The sequence below is a fragment of the Anastrepha ludens genome, chromosome 6 (genome assembly GCF_028408465.1).
Source record: "Anastrepha ludens isolate Willacy chromosome 6, idAnaLude1.1, whole genome shotgun sequence".
Classification (NCBI taxonomy): domain Eukaryota; kingdom Metazoa; phylum Arthropoda; class Insecta; order Diptera; family Tephritidae; genus Anastrepha; species Anastrepha ludens.
The window spans coordinates 127,244,499-127,262,251 of record NC_071502.1 but is presented as its reverse complement, the minus strand read 5'-3'; the positions used below and the strand labels follow the sequence as shown (position 1 = coordinate 127,262,251).

At 35.8% G+C, this 17,753-nt stretch overlaps 1 protein-coding gene across 3 annotated transcripts in view; it reads left to right on the top strand.

Moving 5' to 3' along the window:
- LOC128868345 (neurogenic protein mastermind) overlaps nt 1–17,753 on the top strand; it is a 204,116-nt gene that overhangs the window by 36,297 nt on the left and 150,066 nt on the right. The window lies entirely within an intron of this gene.

The window sequence follows — 17,753 nt, the reverse complement described above, 5'->3', positions numbered from 1 at the left end:
ATACATGCATTGACATATTCGAACAAATTTCTAGGATATGCTGTTGTTAATGGTCGCTCAAATGTTTCTCTTTAATTCCACTGCTTTTCACATGCATACACTTACGGACAAAATAATAGAATCGCGATATTTTTACCAGTTCTGAGTACTTTTTTGAAAAAAGGAGGTCATATGCGGGCAAATCCAAATGAGCTAATTCTGTACGGTATGAGCTATGGATATCATATGGATTTTATGTACTGCATGCTAGATCTATCTAGAATTAATGCCATTGGCAATTTTGTTATGCGCAGTTTTTGTGTTAAACAGTGCCGGGATTTAATTTAGACATTTGAATGATTTTTCGTTGGCTTTTGCCATATTAATAGTGATTGAATACAATTTCGCCGGCTCAATAGATATTTGGCGACCCATTTGAATGTTTTAATGTTTGTTTTACTCCTAGGCACTAATATAACTTGCTGCGCATTTAAAACTTTTTCTGTAAATGCGAGTGCATCATTTAGACTGTGACTCACTATATATTGATGCCATGTGTTGATAACATTTCACTCTGTGTAGCGCTATCAACTAACTGTAACTGTATCAAATAATCTTCTCTGGGAGTGGTTTTCCGCGTTACCATATTTCTGAATATGTTTAATTGCATTAAACCATACTTTAGAACATCGCAAATGCTCCGGTATTTCCAAAATTACGATTGCAGATGATTTTATGCTCTGAGTGAGCTGTCGTTGCGCTTCATAGCACCAGGGTCGTTTTGCCACGATTTATAATTAAATTTTAGTTTTTATCTTTGCTTATAGAACTGATCTAACGTTAAAACTTACCAAAGAATTTTAATCAGCTTAATTGAGTAACGTGAAAATTAGGTTCTTTATCTGTGTTATATTTGAATCGAGTTCTATCTGACACTATTTGCATGTAAATGACTTGTTTGTATGACGAAGGGGGGAATGCGAGTATATCAAACACCAATTAGTGCGCTACTTGTTCTCTGCTTAGTAAATAACTTTTCAAGGAAAATGTTAGTATTCATTTAGTTTGCTAAGAGAAAAACTATGATGGCATAGGGTGTTTAATTCGTGCCCACCACTGTACATATATATCGCACCCTAAATACAAAAGGGTCACAACTCAAAATGTACTTCTGCTCAAATATGAACGAGACGTTATCAATAAAACGGTCCGCGGATGACATATGGCAAAAATAATTTTTTTGTTTTTTGGTAGGACTGTTATAAGCTTACATGGCAAATTTCAGCGTGATATGTCACAAAGTTTGTTTTCTGTGCTACTGTAAACAAGTCAAGCTCGAGTGTGGAAAATTTTGAGTTGTGCCCCTTTTGTATTTAGGGTGCGATATGTATTTATATGCATGCAAATACATACATATGTATGTAGAAATGGGCAAACACGTTGACTGGAGTTCAGATATTGTTTTGTTTGCCTGGTGCAGGTGGGTTGGGCCAGCCACACACGTTGTTTGAGTTTCCCAGTTAAATCACCGAAGTCGCAAAACTGTACTCTTATTTTGTTAGACTATAAGTTTTCCAAAAATTACTACACGTTGTTCATAATAGTTTACTTTTAGGAGCGATTACCACGTACGATGGCTTTGACTCCAGCAGTTAAGGATTAGTCGATTTGGTTGCCGATCAATTTCTAGTTAATTATGAATTTCATGCCCCACAGGCGAGTTTTCCATTTATTTATGTTTATATTAAATGTGCAGTTATTCTTAAGAATTTATTAATTTCAATTGAATATACCAGTTGATACTTTCAGGAGCATATGCACTTTTTTTAGTGGGTAATAATCATTTACAATATATTACCGTGTGCTTTAAATTTCAACAGATTCGAGAAATTAGTGTACTCGCTCTTTGTGCTACTAAGCCAAATACAGCTTTGTTCATTCTGTTCGTTTGATTTTCATCCCTTCGTCTAAGGGTTGTTTTACCAATTGCTCAAACGCACAGGGTATAATATCTCACATTAACAAATGATTATTATTTAGGGGTCAGCTCGCCCAATATATGGACCAGTAAAGAGACCTCATAATTTTTATGCGTTATTAGCATAGTTAGAGTTATCCGATTCAGATCAAATACTGTGAGCGTCAAAATAAAGTGTACAAAGCATTTTGTTATAATATGGATTTTATTTCAGTCTTTTATAACAAAACAATATATTTCAATTTCATGTTTTTTAAATTAGTGCATATTTTACGCGTCAAAATAAAGTGTACAGCGTACATCAGTAGCATTTTAGCGATGTTGGACGGTAAAAAATACCGTTATATTTGGTTGTTAACTTTCTTTTTCGATACATTGAAACTTTTTTCATATTGTATTTTAATTGGTTGCGATCGGCAGAGTGAAAAGTTTTTGTCTACAGTAAATTAAATTCGATTATTTATTTTTTGTAATAATGGGTAAACAAACTTCGACTGATGTTAGAGAACTGGTACTAAAGCTTCGCAATGAAGGTAAAACCTTTCGTGAAATTGGCTCTATTGTCAACAGAAGCCATAACACTGTGAAAAAAATAGTTGACAAATACAAAAAGTTCGGCAAAGTAGAAAATGGCCCAAGTGCAGGCCGTCCAAAAATTTAAAATGAGATTGAAGTAAGGTGCGTGATGTGAAGAAAAAACCTTTTAAAAATGCGGGCAAAATATCACAAGAAGTTTCAACTGCATCAGATACCGACGTAAGTGCCAGTACAATAAGTCGAGCGTTTCACGCAAATTGGTTACATGGTCGTCTCCCACGCTAAAAGCCGCTAATATCGACAGTTAATCAAAAAAAACGTCTTGATTATGTAAAAAAATACGAAAATCGGGATGTTTCTTTCTGGAATAATGTCCTGTATAGCGATGAAAGTAAGTTCCAGGTATTTGGGCAGAAAAAACCGGTTAAAGTCTGGAGAACCAAAAATAAAGAGTATGCCGACCAAAATTTGATAACCACAGTTAAGGACGGGCGGTGGGGGTTCGGTGATGGTGTGGGGATGTATGGCGGCAAGCGGAGTTGGCAATTTGGTTTTTATTGAAAGTACCATGAACAAAACAGATTATCTGAATATTTTACAAAATAATGTACTAACCAGTGCACAGTGTGACTTTTTTCACTTTTAGGATGCCAAAATTAATAACAGCCAAACCAATGGAGCAATTCATTTCAAATTTTGCAGTGTGGTTGCAGATACCTAAATCTGATTTGAGAATAAAAATGGGCGTGATACGCCCACTTTTTCTCCTTGCCCACATATAAGGTAAAATTTCACATAATCATATTTTCTACAATACTTTAAAAGCATTTTCCAGTGCCAATTTAAATACAAATTGTTTAGATTTCTTAACTTTAGCTTAGAGTCTTATGACTAATACTTAAAAGATTTCATTCAGCCCCTGGGTACCTTTTTATACTACGTTATACTGCTCAATGAAGGAGATAATCACAAATTGTTTCAATGATAAATATGTCACTAATCTTTATTTTATTAATAGTAAGTCAATAAACAGTTTGTAAAGATTAAACATAACAAAACATTAACACTTATTCGAAAGCAATTATTCATAATACTTCTTCCTGGGCCAGCAATGCAATTACATCTTGAGGCAAAGTCCCGCCTCAAGAAGAAGCCCGTGCAATAAATCCTCATTGGTTTGAGTTCGTGAACTTTTCATTGTATACCATTCGTGATAATATCTGACATCTTTATTTCTCGATTCTTGCGCTTCTTCGGAAAGCTGACCAATAGAAACCATGCATGACGATATTATATGTCTTGAATGGAACAGTATTTTACGCAGACTGACTGGCATATTGTACCACTCATATTCCCTCAAATAAAGATCGCGTGTGTCTCTCACGTATACCTCAAAGGCCTCAGCATTTATCTGAAATTCACACCCTAAGCAAGACAATATGGTGAAAAGCCTTTTTAAGAGACATAAGTTAATGCCTGTAATGTCTGCAGTAACTTCTGCATTACTAAAAAAACGTCGTGCTGTGTTTCCGTAATTTGTATTGCCAGATTTCTCTTTTGGCATATCAATTAAAAACCCAGTTTCGTTTCTAAATCTGCTTTGAATGCTTTCCTTCCTCTGTTTCACCATGTCCGTAGTTCCAACCGATATGCAATGTGCAACATACACTCCATGCACCGTATCCATGAGTGAAGTAGTGAAATGCCGAATCTTAGCATGTTTGCGTCAACTTTCCGTTCCGACAAAGCGCTAAAATTATTCATATCCTTCGCTGAAGCACCACATATATAACACGCTTGAGATGAGGTATATGCTGAAAGTGCATTACATACTTTACCGTCAATCATACACAAAATTAGTGTACTAGTAACTTTAAAGTTTAAATTTTCCATCTTAATTATTGTAGGAAGAAGATTAGAAATTTGGTCTTCCACAATCTTTACTTCTCTCACAATAGCATCTCGCGTTTCTTTTCCAAACAAAAATTTAATGGGACGGCAATATCTGGTTGATGATGGAACAGGGTTCCTCCATATAACAACTCTACGTTCATTAACTAGAGTATACATTTGGAGAAGTACGAGTGAAACAAAAAACATGCTGCTATCAGATTGATTTTCTTCGCTGAACTTTTGCTTATACCGTTTTTGCTCCGAGCCATCGCAACCCCATTTGAAAGTCACGAAAACTTCTTGAATACTGGGAATCGACAGCAGTACTTCTTTTTGTGCGTTACACAACCTTTTTATACTATGATCAATAAGCGCTTGCAACTCAATTTCGGCATACGTTTCGGTTACTGTGATTTTTTCTGGGTAACATAAAGCTTTGGACTTTTTTATGCAATTATACGACGGATATAATTTGGGATTTATTTCTGCTGTATACTGTCTATGCATATTATAGTCATGTGTTGAATCATTTGCATCTATTATCAGCGCAAGTGCTTGGTCTGGCGATAAACTTTTGTTGCGCTCTTTCGAAAGTCGAGATTTTTTCATCACATTTCTGCCGCCATTAACACTTGTTCGCTATTTGATACTGCTAAAAGACTCTTTGCTTTTCTTTTCTTTGTGCGAAGAGAAGAATCGGAAAACGCCACATGTGGTCTACCTACATTGGATCTAATAGAGGATGAAGTTGATGGCCCAACATCAAGACGGTATTTTCCAAAGTCTCTTGGAAAACCAACTATAATTACGGGCTAGAACACGGGCCTTAACTCGGCAAGACCCCTCCCACTTTGAAGAAAATTGGTAACACAGTTTTTTTATACGCTCTCCTAGCTTTTTAGTGTCCACGTCTCTTCCGATCACCGCAAAAATTTTCTCGAACACCGCATCAAGACGCGTTTCTTTTGAGCTCGTCAGCCAAATTTCAAAAAGTTCTTTCCGAGGAATCGCCATGAAAACTTCTTCTAAAGCTGTGGTAGCAAATTGTAGCAAAATTTTATTGCAGTATCTGAAACACAGAATCGTAAAGGTCGTTTCGCTGTTAAAGAATGGACGGAACTCGATGGCCCAATATAAGTTTTTCTCAGTAAAATATCAAAAATAATATTAAGCTATGGCTGTTTTAGTGATATTTTACTGAGCGGATTTGTATCGATAGTAAAAACTTTATAATCCTCTTACTTACCCCTGAAGTACAAAATTGTTGAAATTTAATCAGCAAATACTCAAATTTATGAAATTGATACTTATTCGTATTATATCTTTTGACAAACTTCACAGCGATGTTCGGATAATACATAAAAATTATTCAATTGACGCACCGGCTTGTGTTTGTAAACGGTTATCTTTCTTAAAACTATTGTTTTGATAAATTTTGAGTACAATGTCGTAAAATTTGGTCATTTTTACACAACATACCGAAAGAAAATCATTTTCGCAGAACTTTGGTTTTTTTTTTAATTTTGGCATCCTAAAACGATAAAAAGTCACAGTGTGCAGTGTGCAGAAATTAGACTTGCAGGGATCTTGGATCGTTCAACAAGATAATGATTCCAAGCACTCAGCAAAAATAGTAAAAGAATGGCTGCTTTATCGTACTCCTAAGACATTGGATCATGCTCCACAGTCACCGGACTTTAACCCTATTGAACATTTGTGGGAGCATTTAGACCACCAAATCCGGAGAAGGACAATCTCCAATATGGATATGCTGAAACTCGCTATAAAGGAAGAGTGGGATAAAATATCATCTGACGTGACAAAAAAACTAGTTGAGTCGATGCCCCGAAGGCTGTGTTCCGTTATCAAAGCAAAAGGGAAATCAACAAACTACTAAATCGTAATCATTTTTGTAAAATATATCTCTGTACACTTTATTTTGACGCGTAAAATATGCACTAAATTTTGTTTTTGTCTTACAACTTTTGTTGTTGTAATTTATTTTTTTGTTGTTTTCTAGTAATTAGTAGATAATCAAATACTAATTTAAAAAACATGAAATTAAAATATATTGTTTTGTTATAAAATACTGAAATAAAATCCATATTATAAAAAAATGCTTTGTACACTTTATTTTGACGCTCACAGTATGTGCCATTTTGAATGAAATTTCATAATTCCCGCATTTACCAGCCAATTTTCACAGCCAGTTTTGTACCAACAAGATAATTTTACAACTGACTGATACGGTGATAATTGCTTGGAGGTTTTCAGAACTTCTGATGCATCGTTAAAGGTGTGTGTTACTTGACATTGCTTTGATGGAACACAACCCCCTTCCTATCATAAATCCAGCTTTATCCTGAGATGAAAAACGGTTTCAAACGGATTTCTGCCTTATCTTCAGACTTGCTTTTCTAAATAGTAAAGTCGTATATTAGAATGAGTAATTTTAAACCCTGATTTGATTGTCACTTAGGCGACAACACCGATAATATAGGGTTTTCCAGTTAGAGGTGTTATTTTGATATTCAAAGAAAAATGCTATTTTTTAGTATAAATGATCGGATGTTTATTTCATTATAAAAAGGATTGTATGCCGTTTATAGTGGACCTTCTCTTTCACGTGGCCCCAAAGAAAAAAGTCATAATGTGTTAAATCACAAGATCTCGGTGGCCAGTTGTGATTACCTCTTCGAGAGATAACACGCTCCGGGAACTTTTCCCGTAAAAGATCAATGGTTCCGTTGCTTGTGTGGCACTTTGCGCCGTCTTGTTGAAAAAAAAGGTTTTCCAGATCAATACCATCCAATTCCGGCCATACAAATCATTAATCATCTCTCGATAGCCTTTTATATATTTAAATAACACCTGTTATTGGAAAACCCTTAGTTGCTTTCGATCCGTCACTTTCTCCGTTCGCTTTTCCAAATCGCAGTCGCTATGCTGGCATGCTGTAGCAATCTTCGCTACTACTATGCGACGTCTGGTCTACGAAGCAAAAATTATACGTAAGGTGCGTGATGTGAAGAAAAAACCTTTTAAAAATGCGGGCAAAATATCACAAGAAGTTTCAACTGCATCAGATACCGACGTAAGTGCCAGTACAATAAGTCGAGCGTTTCACGCAAATTGGTTACATGGTCGTCTCCCACGCTAAAAGCCGCTAATATCGACAGTTAATCAAAAAAAACGTCTTGATTATGTAAAAAAATACGAAAATCGGGATGTTTCTTTCTGGAATAATGTCCTGTATAGCGATGAAAGTAAGTTCCAGGTATTTGGGCAGAAAAAACCGGTTAAAGTCTGGAGAACCAAAAATAAAGAGTATGCCGACCAAAATTTGATAACCACAGTTAAGGACGGGCGGTGGGGGTTCGGTGATGGTGTGGGGATGTATGGCGGCAAGCGGAGTTGGCAATTTGGTTTTTATTGAAAGTACCATGAACAAAACAGATTATCTGAATATTTTACAAAATAATGTACTAACCAGTGCACAGTGTGACTTTTTTCACTTTTAGGATGCCAAAATTAATAACAGCCAAACCAATGGAGCAATTCATTTCAAATTTTGCAGTGTGGTTGCAGATACCTAAATCTGATTTGAGAATAAAAATGGGCGTGATACGCCCACTTTTTCTCCTTGCCCACATATAAGGTAAAATTTCACATAATCATATTTTCTACAATACTTTAAAAGCATTTTCCAGTGCCAATTTAAATACAAATTGTTTAGATTTCTTAACTTTAGCTTAGAGTCTTATGACTAATACTTAAAAGATTTCATTCAGCCCCTGGGTACCTTTTTATACTACGTTATACTGCTCAATGAAGGAGATAATCACAAATTGTTTCAATGATAAATATGTCACTAATCTTTATTTTATTAATAGTAAGTCAATAAACAGTTTGTAAAGATTAAACATAACAAAACATTAACACTTATTCGAAAGCAATTATTCATAATACTTCTTCCTGGGCCAGCAATGCAATTACATCTTGAGGCAAAGTCCCGCCTCAAGAAGAAGCCCGTGCAATAAATCCTCATTGGTTTGAGTTCGTGAACTTTTCATTGTATACCATTCGTGATAATATCTGACATCTTTATTTCTCGATTCTTGCGCTTCTTCGGAAAGCTGACCAATAGAAACCATGCATGACGATATTATATGTCTTGAATGGAACAGTATTTTACGCAGACTGACTGGCATATTGTACCACTCATATTCCCTCAAATAAAGATCGCGTGTGTCTCTCACGTATACCTCAAAGGCCTCAGCATTTATCTGAAATTCACACCCTAAGCAAGACAATATGGTGAAAAGCCTTTTTAAGAGACATAAGTTAATGCCTGTAATGTCTGCAGTAACTTCTGCATTACTAAAAAAACGTCGTGCTGTGTTTCCGTAATTTGTATTGCCAGATTTCTCTTTTGGCATATCAATTAAAAACCCAGTTTCGTTTCTAAATCTGCTTTGAATGCTTTCCTTCCTCTGTTTCACCATGTCCGTAGTTCCAACCGATATGCAATGTGCAACATACACTCCATGCACCGTATCCATGAGTGAAGTAGTGAAATGCCGAATCTTAGCATGTTTGCGTCAACTTTCCGTTCCGACAAAGCGCTAAAATTATTCATATCCTTCGCTGAAGCACCACATATATAACACGCTTGAGATGAGGTATATGCTGAAAGTGCATTACATACTTTACCGTCAATCATACACAAAATTAGTGTACTAGTAACTTTAAAGTTTAAATTTTCCATCTTAATTATTGTAGGAAGAAGATTAGAAATTTGGTCTTCCACAATCTTTACTTCTCTCACAATAGCATCTCGCGTTTCTTTTCCAAACAAAAATTTAATGGGACGGCAATATCTGGTTGATGATGGAACAGGGTTCCTCCATATAACAACTCTACGTTCATTAACTAGAGTATACATTTGGAGAAGTACGAGTGAAACAAAAAACATGCTGCTATCAGATTGATTTTCTTCGCTGAACTTTTGCTTATACCGTTTTTGCTCCGAGCCATCGCAACCCCATTTGAAAGTCACGAAAACTTCTTGAATACTGGGAATCGACAGCAGTACTTCTTTTTGTGCGTTACACAACCTTTTTATACTATGATCAATAAGCGCTTGCAACTCAATTTCGGCATACGTTTCGGTTACTGTGATTTTTTCTGGGTAACATAAAGCTTTGGACTTTTTTATGCAATTATACGACGGATATAATTTGGGATTTATTTCTGCTGTATACTGTCTATGCATATTATAGTCATGTGTTGAATCATTTGCATCTATTATCAGCGCAAGTGCTTGGTCTGGCGATAAACTTTTGTTGCGCTCTTTCGAAAGTCGAGATTTTTTCATCACATTTCTGCCGCCATTAACACTTGTTCGCTATTTGATACTGCTAAAAGACTCTTTGCTTTTCTTTTCTTTGTGCGAAGAGAAGAATCGGAAAACGCCACATGTGGTCTACCTACATTGGATCTAATAGAGGATGAAGTTGATGGCCCAACATCAAGACGGTATTTTCCAAAGTCTCTTGGAAAACCAACTATAATTACGGGCTAGAACACGGGCCTTAACTCGGCAAGACCCCTCCCACTTTGAAGAAAATTGGTAACACAGTTTTTTTATACGCTCTCCTAGCTTTTTAGTGTCCACGTCTCTTCCGATCACCGCAAAAATTTTCTCGAACACCGCATCAAGACGCGTTTCTTTTGAGCTCGTCAGCCAAATTTCAAAAAGTTCTTTCCGAGGAATCGCCATGAAAACTTCTTCTAAAGCTGTGGTAGCAAATTGTAGCAAAATTTTATTGCAGTATCTGAAACACAGAATCGTAAAGGTCGTTTCGCTGTTAAAGAATGGACGGAACTCGATGGCCCAATATAAGTTTTTCTCAGTAAAATATCAAAAATAATATTAAGCTATGGCTGTTTTAGTGATATTTTACTGAGCGGATTTGTATCGATAGTAAAAACTTTATAATCCTCTTACTTACCCCTGAAGTACAAAATTGTTGAAATTTAATCAGCAAATACTCAAATTTATGAAATTGATACTTATTCGTATTATATCTTTTGACAAACTTCACAGCGATGTTCGGATAATACATAAAAATTATTCAATTGACGCACCGGCTTGTGTTTGTAAACGGTTATCTTTCTTAAAACTATTGTTTTGATAAATTTTGAGTACACTGTCGTAAAATTTGGTCATTTTTACACAACATACCGAAAGAAAATCATTTTCGCAGAACTTTGGTTTTTTTTTTAATTTTGGCATCCTAAAACGATAAAAAGTCACAGTGTGCAGTGTGCAGAAATTAGACTTGCAGGGATCTTGGATCGTTCAACAAGATAATGATTCCAAGCACTCAGCAAAAATAGTAAAAGAATGGCTGCTTTATCGTACTCCTAAGACATTGGATCATGCTCCACAGTCACCGGACTTTAACCCTATTGAACATTTGTGGGAGCATTTAGACCACCAAATCCGGAGAAGGACAATCTCCAATATGGATATGCTGAAACTCGCTATAAAGGAAGAGTGGGATAAAATATCATCTGACGTGACAAAAAAACTAGTTGAGTCGATGCCCCGAAGGCTGTGTTCCGTTATCAAAGCAAAAGGGAAATCAACAAACTACTAAATCGTAATCATTTTTGTAAAATATATCTCTGTACACTTTATTTTGACGCGTAAAATATGCACTAAATTTTGTTTTTGTCTTACAACTTTTGTTGTTGTAATTTATTTTTTTGTTGTTTTCTAGTAATTAGTAGATAATCAAATACTAATTTAAAAAACATGAAATTAAAATATATTGTTTTGTTATAAAATACTGAAATAAAATCCATATTATAAAAAAATGCTTTGTACACTTTATTTTGACGCTCACAGTATGTGCCATTTTGAATGAAATTTCATAATTCCCGCATTTACCAGCCAATTTTCACAGCCAGTTTTGTACCAACAAGATAATTTTACAACTGACTGATACGGTGATAATTGCTTGGAGGTTTTCAGAACTTCTGACGCATCGTTAAAGGTGTGTGTTACTTGACATTGCTTTGATGGAACACAACCCCCTTCCTATCATAAATCCAGCTTTATCCTGAGATGAAAAACGGTTTCAAACGGATTTCTGCCTTATCTTCAGACTTGCTTTTCTAAATAGTAAAGTCGTATATTAGAATGAGTAATTTTAAACCCTGATTTGATTGTCACTTAGGCGACAACACCGATAATATAGGGTTTTCCAGTTAGAGGTGTTATTTTGATATTCAAAGAAAAATGCTATTTTTTAGTATAAATGATCGGATGTTTATTTCATTATAAAAAGGATTGTATGCCGTTTATAGTGGACCTTCTCTTTCACGTGGCCCCAAAGAAAAAAGTCATAATGTGTTAAATCACAAGATCTCGGTGGCCAGTTGTGATTACCTCTTCGAGAGATAACACGCTCCGGGAACTTTTCCCGTAAAAGATCAATGGTTCCGTTGCTTGTGTGGCACTTTGCGCCGTCTTGTTGAAAAAAAAGGTTTTCCAGATCAATACCATCCAATTCCGGCCATACAAATCATTAATCATCTCTCGATAGCCTTTTATATATTTAAATAACACCTGTTATTGGAAAACCCTTAGTTGCTTTCGATCCGTCACTTTCTCCGTTCGCTTTTCCAAATCGCAGTCGCTATGCTGGCATGCTGTAGCAATCTTCGCTACTACTATGCGACGTCTGGTCTACGAAGCAAAAATTATACGTAAGGTGCGTGATGTGAAGAAAAAACCTTTTAAAAATGCGGGCAAAATATCACAAGAAGTTTCAACTGCATCAGATACCGACGTAAGTGCCAGTACAATAAGTCGAGCGTTTCACGCAAATTGGTTACATGGTCGTCTCCCACGCTAAAAGCCGCTAATATCGACAGTTAATCAAAAAAAACGTCTTGATTATGTAAAAAAATACGAAAATCGGGATGTTTCTTTCTGGAATAATGTCCTGTATAGCGATGAAAGTAAGTTCCAGGTATTTGGGCAGAAAAAACCGGTTAAAGTCTGGAGAACCAAAAATAAAGAGTATGCCGACCAAAATTTGATAACCACAGTTAAGGACGGGCGGTGGGGGTTCGGTGATGGTGTGGGGATGTATGGCGGCAAGCGGAGTTGGCAATTTGGTTTTTATTGAAAGTACCATGAACAAAACAGATTATCTGAATATTTTACAAAATAATGTACTAACCAGTGCACAGTGTGACTTTTTTCACTTTTAGGATGCCAAAATTAATAACAGCCAAACCAATGGAGCAATTCATTTCAAATTTTGCAGTGTGGTTGCAGATACCTAAATCTGATTTGAGAATAAAAATGGGCGTGATACGCCCACTTTTTCTCCTTGCCCACATATAAGGTAAAATTTCACATAATCATATTTTCTACAATACTTTAAAAGCATTTTCCAGTGCCAATTTAAATACAAATTGTTTAGATTTCTTAACTTTAGCTTAGAGTCTTATGACTAATACTTAAAAGATTTCATTCAGCCCCTGGGTACCTTTTTATACTACGTTATACTGCTCAATGAAGGAGATAATCACAAATTGTTTCAATGATAAATATGTCACTAATCTTTATTTTATTAATAGTAAGTCAATAAACAGTTTGTAAAGATTAAACATAACAAAACATTAACACTTATTCGAAAGCAATTATTCATAATACTTCTTCCTGGGCCAGCAATGCAATTACATCTTGAGGCAAAGTCCCGCCTCAAGAAGAAGCCCGTGCAATAAATCCTCATTGGTTTGAGTTCGTGAACTTTTCATTGTATACCATTCGTGATAATATCTGACATCTTTATTTCTCGATTCTTGCGCTTCTTCGGAAAGCTGACCAATAGAAACCATGCATGACGATATTATATGTCTTGAATGGAACAGTATTTTACGCAGACTGACTGGCATATTGTACCACTCATATTCCCTCAAATAAAGATCGCGTGTGTCTCTCACGTATACCTCAAAGGCCTCAGCATTTATCTGAAATTCACACCCTAAGCAAGACAATATGGTGAAAAGCCTTTTTAAGAGACATAAGTTAATGCCTGTAATGTCTGCAGTAACTTCTGCATTACTAAAAAAACGTCGTGCTGTGTTTCCGTAATTTGTATTGCCAGATTTCTCTTTTGGCATATCAATTAAAAACCCAGTTTCGTTTCTAAATCTGCTTTGAATGCTTTCCTTCCTCTGTTTCACCATGTCCGTAGTTCCAACCGATATGCAATGTGCAACATACACTCCATGCACCGTATCCATGAGTGAAGTAGTGAAATGCCGAATCTTAGCATGTTTGCGTCAACTTTCCGTTCCGACAAAGCGCTAAAATTATTCATATCCTTCGCTGAAGCACCACATATATAACACGCTTGAGATGAGGTATATGCTGAAAGTGCATTACATACTTTACCGTCAATCATACACAAAATTAGTGTACTAGTAACTTTAAAGTTTAAATTTTCCATCTTAATTATTGTAGGAAGAAGATTAGAAATTTGGTCTTCCACAATCTTTACTTCTCTCACAATAGCATCTCGCGTTTCTTTTCCAAACAAAAATTTAATGGGACGGCAATATCTGGTTGATGATGGAACAGGGTTCCTCCATATAACAACTCTACGTTCATTAACTAGAGTATACATTTGGAGAAGTACGAGTGAAACAAAAAACATGCTGCTATCAGATTGATTTTCTTCGCTGAACTTTTGCTTATACCGTTTTTGCTCCGAGCCATCGCAACCCCATTTGAAAGTCACGAAAACTTCTTGAATACTGGGAATCGACAGCAGTACTTCTTTTTGTGCGTTACACAACCTTTTTATACTATGATCAATAAGCGCTTGCAACTCAATTTCGGCATACGTTTCGGTTACTGTGATTTTTTCTGGGTAACATAAAGCTTTGGACTTTTTTATGCAATTATACGACGGATATAATTTGGGATTTATTTCTGCTGTATACTGTCTATGCATATTATAGTCATGTGTTGAATCATTTGCATCTATTATCAGCGCAAGTGCTTGGTCTGGCGATAAACTTTTGTTGCGCTCTTTCGAAAGTCGAGATTTTTTCATCACATTTCTGCCGCCATTAACACTTGTTCGCTATTTGATACTGCTAAAAGACTCTTTGCTTTTCTTTTCTTTGTGCGAAGAGAAGAATCGGAAAACGCCACATGTGGTCTACCTACATTGGATCTAATAGAGGATGAAGTTGATGGCCCAACATCAAGACGGTATTTTCCAAAGTCTCTTGGAAAACCAACTATAATTACGGGCTAGAACACGGGCCTTAACTCGGCAAGACCCCTCCCACTTTGAAGAAAATTGGTAACACAGTTTTTTTATACGCTCTCCTAGCTTTTTAGTGTCCACGTCTCTTCCGATCACCGCAAAAATTTTCTCGAACACCGCATCAAGACGCGTTTCTTTTGAGCTCGTCAGCCAAATTTCAAAAAGTTCTTTCCGAGGAATCGCCATGAAAACTTCTTCTAAAGCTGTGGTAGCAAATTGTAGCAAAATTTTATTGCAGTATCTGAAACACAGAATCGTAAAGGTCGTTTCGCTGTTAAAGAATGGACGGAACTCGATGGCCCAATATAAGTTTTTCTCAGTAAAATATCAAAAATAATATTAAGCTATGGCTGTTTTAGTGATATTTTACTGAGCGGATTTGTATCGATAGTAAAAACTTTATAATCCTCTTACTTACCCCTGAAGTACAAAATTGTTGAAATTTAATCAGCAAATACTCAAATTTATGAAATTGATACTTATTCGTATTATATCTTTTGACAAACTTCACAGCGATGTTCGGATAATACATAAAAATTATTCAATTGACGCACCGGCTTGTGTTTGTAAACGGTTATCTTTCTTAAAACTATTGTTTTGATAAATTTTGAGTACACTGTCGTAAAATTTGGTCATTTTTACACAACATACCGAAAGAAAATCATTTTCGCAGAACTTTGGTTTTTTTTTTAATTTTGGCATCCTAAAACGATAAAAAGTCACAGTGTGCAGTGTGCAGAAATTAGACTTGCAGGGATCTTGGATCGTTCAACAAGATAATGATTCCAAGCACTCAGCAAAAATAGTAAAAGAATGGCTGCTTTATCGTACTCCTAAGACATTGGATCATGCTCCACAGTCACCGGACTTTAACCCTATTGAACATTTGTGGGAGCATTTAGACCACCAAATCCGGAGAAGGACAATCTCCAATATGGATATGCTGAAACTCGCTATAAAGGAAGAGTGGGATAAAATATCATCTGACGTGACAAAAAAACTAGTTGAGTCGATGCCCCGAAGGCTGTGTTCCGTTATCAAAGCAAAAGGGAAATCAACAAACTACTAAATCGTAATCATTTTTGTAAAATATATCTCTGTACACTTTATTTTGACGCGTAAAATATGCACTAAATTTTGTTTTTGTCTTACAACTTTTGTTGTTGTAATTTATTTTTTTGTTGTTTTCTAGTAATTAGTAGATAATCAAATACTAATTTAAAAAACATGAAATTAAAATATATTGTTTTGTTATAAAATACTGAAATAAAATCCATATTATAAAAAAATGCTTTGTACACTTTATTTTGACGCTCACAGTATGTGCCATTTTGAATGAAATTTCATAATTCCCGCATTTACCAGCCAATTTTCACAGCCAGTTTTGTACCAACAAGATAATTTTACAACTGACTGATACGGTGATAATTGCTTGGAGGTTTTCAGAACTTCTGACGCATCGTTAAAGGTGTGTGTTACTTGACATTGCTTTGATGGAACACAACCCCCTTCCTATCATAAATCCAGCTTTATCCTGAGATGAAAAACGGTTTCAAACGGATTTCTGCCTTATCTTCAGACTTGCTTTTCTAAATAGTAAAGTCGTATATTAGAATGAGTAATTTTAAACCCTGATTTGATTGTCACTTAGGCGACAACACCGATAATATAGGGTTTTCCAGTTAGAGGTGTTATTTTGATATTCAAAGAAAAATGCTATTTTTTAGTATAAATGATCGGATGTTTATTTCATTATAAAAAGGATTGTATGCCGTTTATAGTGGACCTTCTCTTTCACGTGGCCCCAAAGAAAAAAGTCATAATGTGTTAAATCACAAGATCTCGGTGGCCAGTTGTGATTACCTCTTCGAGAGATAACACGCTCCGGGAACTTTTCCCGTAAAAGATCAATGGTTCCGTTGCTTGTGTGGCACTTTGCGCCGTCTTGTTGAAAAAAAAGGTTTTCCAGATCAATACCATCCAATTCCGGCCATACAAATCATTAATCATCTCTCGATAGCCTTTTATATATTTAAATAACACCTGTTATTGGAAAACCCTTAGTTGCTTTCGATCCGTCACTTTCTCCGTTCGCTTTTCCAAATCGCAGTCGCTATGCTGGCATGCTGTAGCAATCTTCGCTACTACTATGCGACGTCTGGTCTGCGAAGCAAAAATTATACGTAAAATTCAAAAACACAACATAAATAAGTTTATACATAAATGCGGCCACTCACAAAATAGCTAACAACAACCGCCACAGTAAGGCATCATACGATTGCGCCAATTCGCTTTGTATGCCATCAACATTTATTGGCATAACAAGTGATTAAACTAATTGATTATTTATAATTAACACCAAGTGTGCAGTAGCAAAAACAACATCAGCTTCGGCAACAGAAATGAATGCAAAAAAGAGCAAAACTCAAAGCAAATAAAAGAAAATATTTTTTAACTTTTTTAAGTAGGCACTTAATCGCAAATATATAGAGAAATAAAGCAGAAACACATAAGAACTATAATACACAAATTGTAGAAATGGCATTTGGGAAGCAGGACTAATTGAAGGCAAAAAATGTATTATAGTACAGAGAGAAATATGGAAATGCATTCTCGTACCGATCAACAAGCACGCAGCTCTATAAATTAAATTAAAGGAATAAGCAGTAATGCTTATTTCAAAGAGAATTTCAAAGCAAACTTTATCAAAAGATATTATGGGTACTCCGGGCAACATCGACGGTAATACGTGCACAGTACTAGGAAACTTAGACCTTCGTGCACATTTCGTGGTCATGGCCATTCTTTAACTGCCTTTATTTTTTTCTCATCTGTCTTGGCGCCTTCGGCTGTCACCTTATGCCCAAGATACGTGACTTCAGTCAAAAAAAGGCACAAGCTTTTTAGATGGTTACTTCACCCAGATAAACTAACACGTTTTCCAGTGAAGTACCTTCAGCACATGCTCTATCAGACACTCCAATGATATCAGGGCGTTGCAT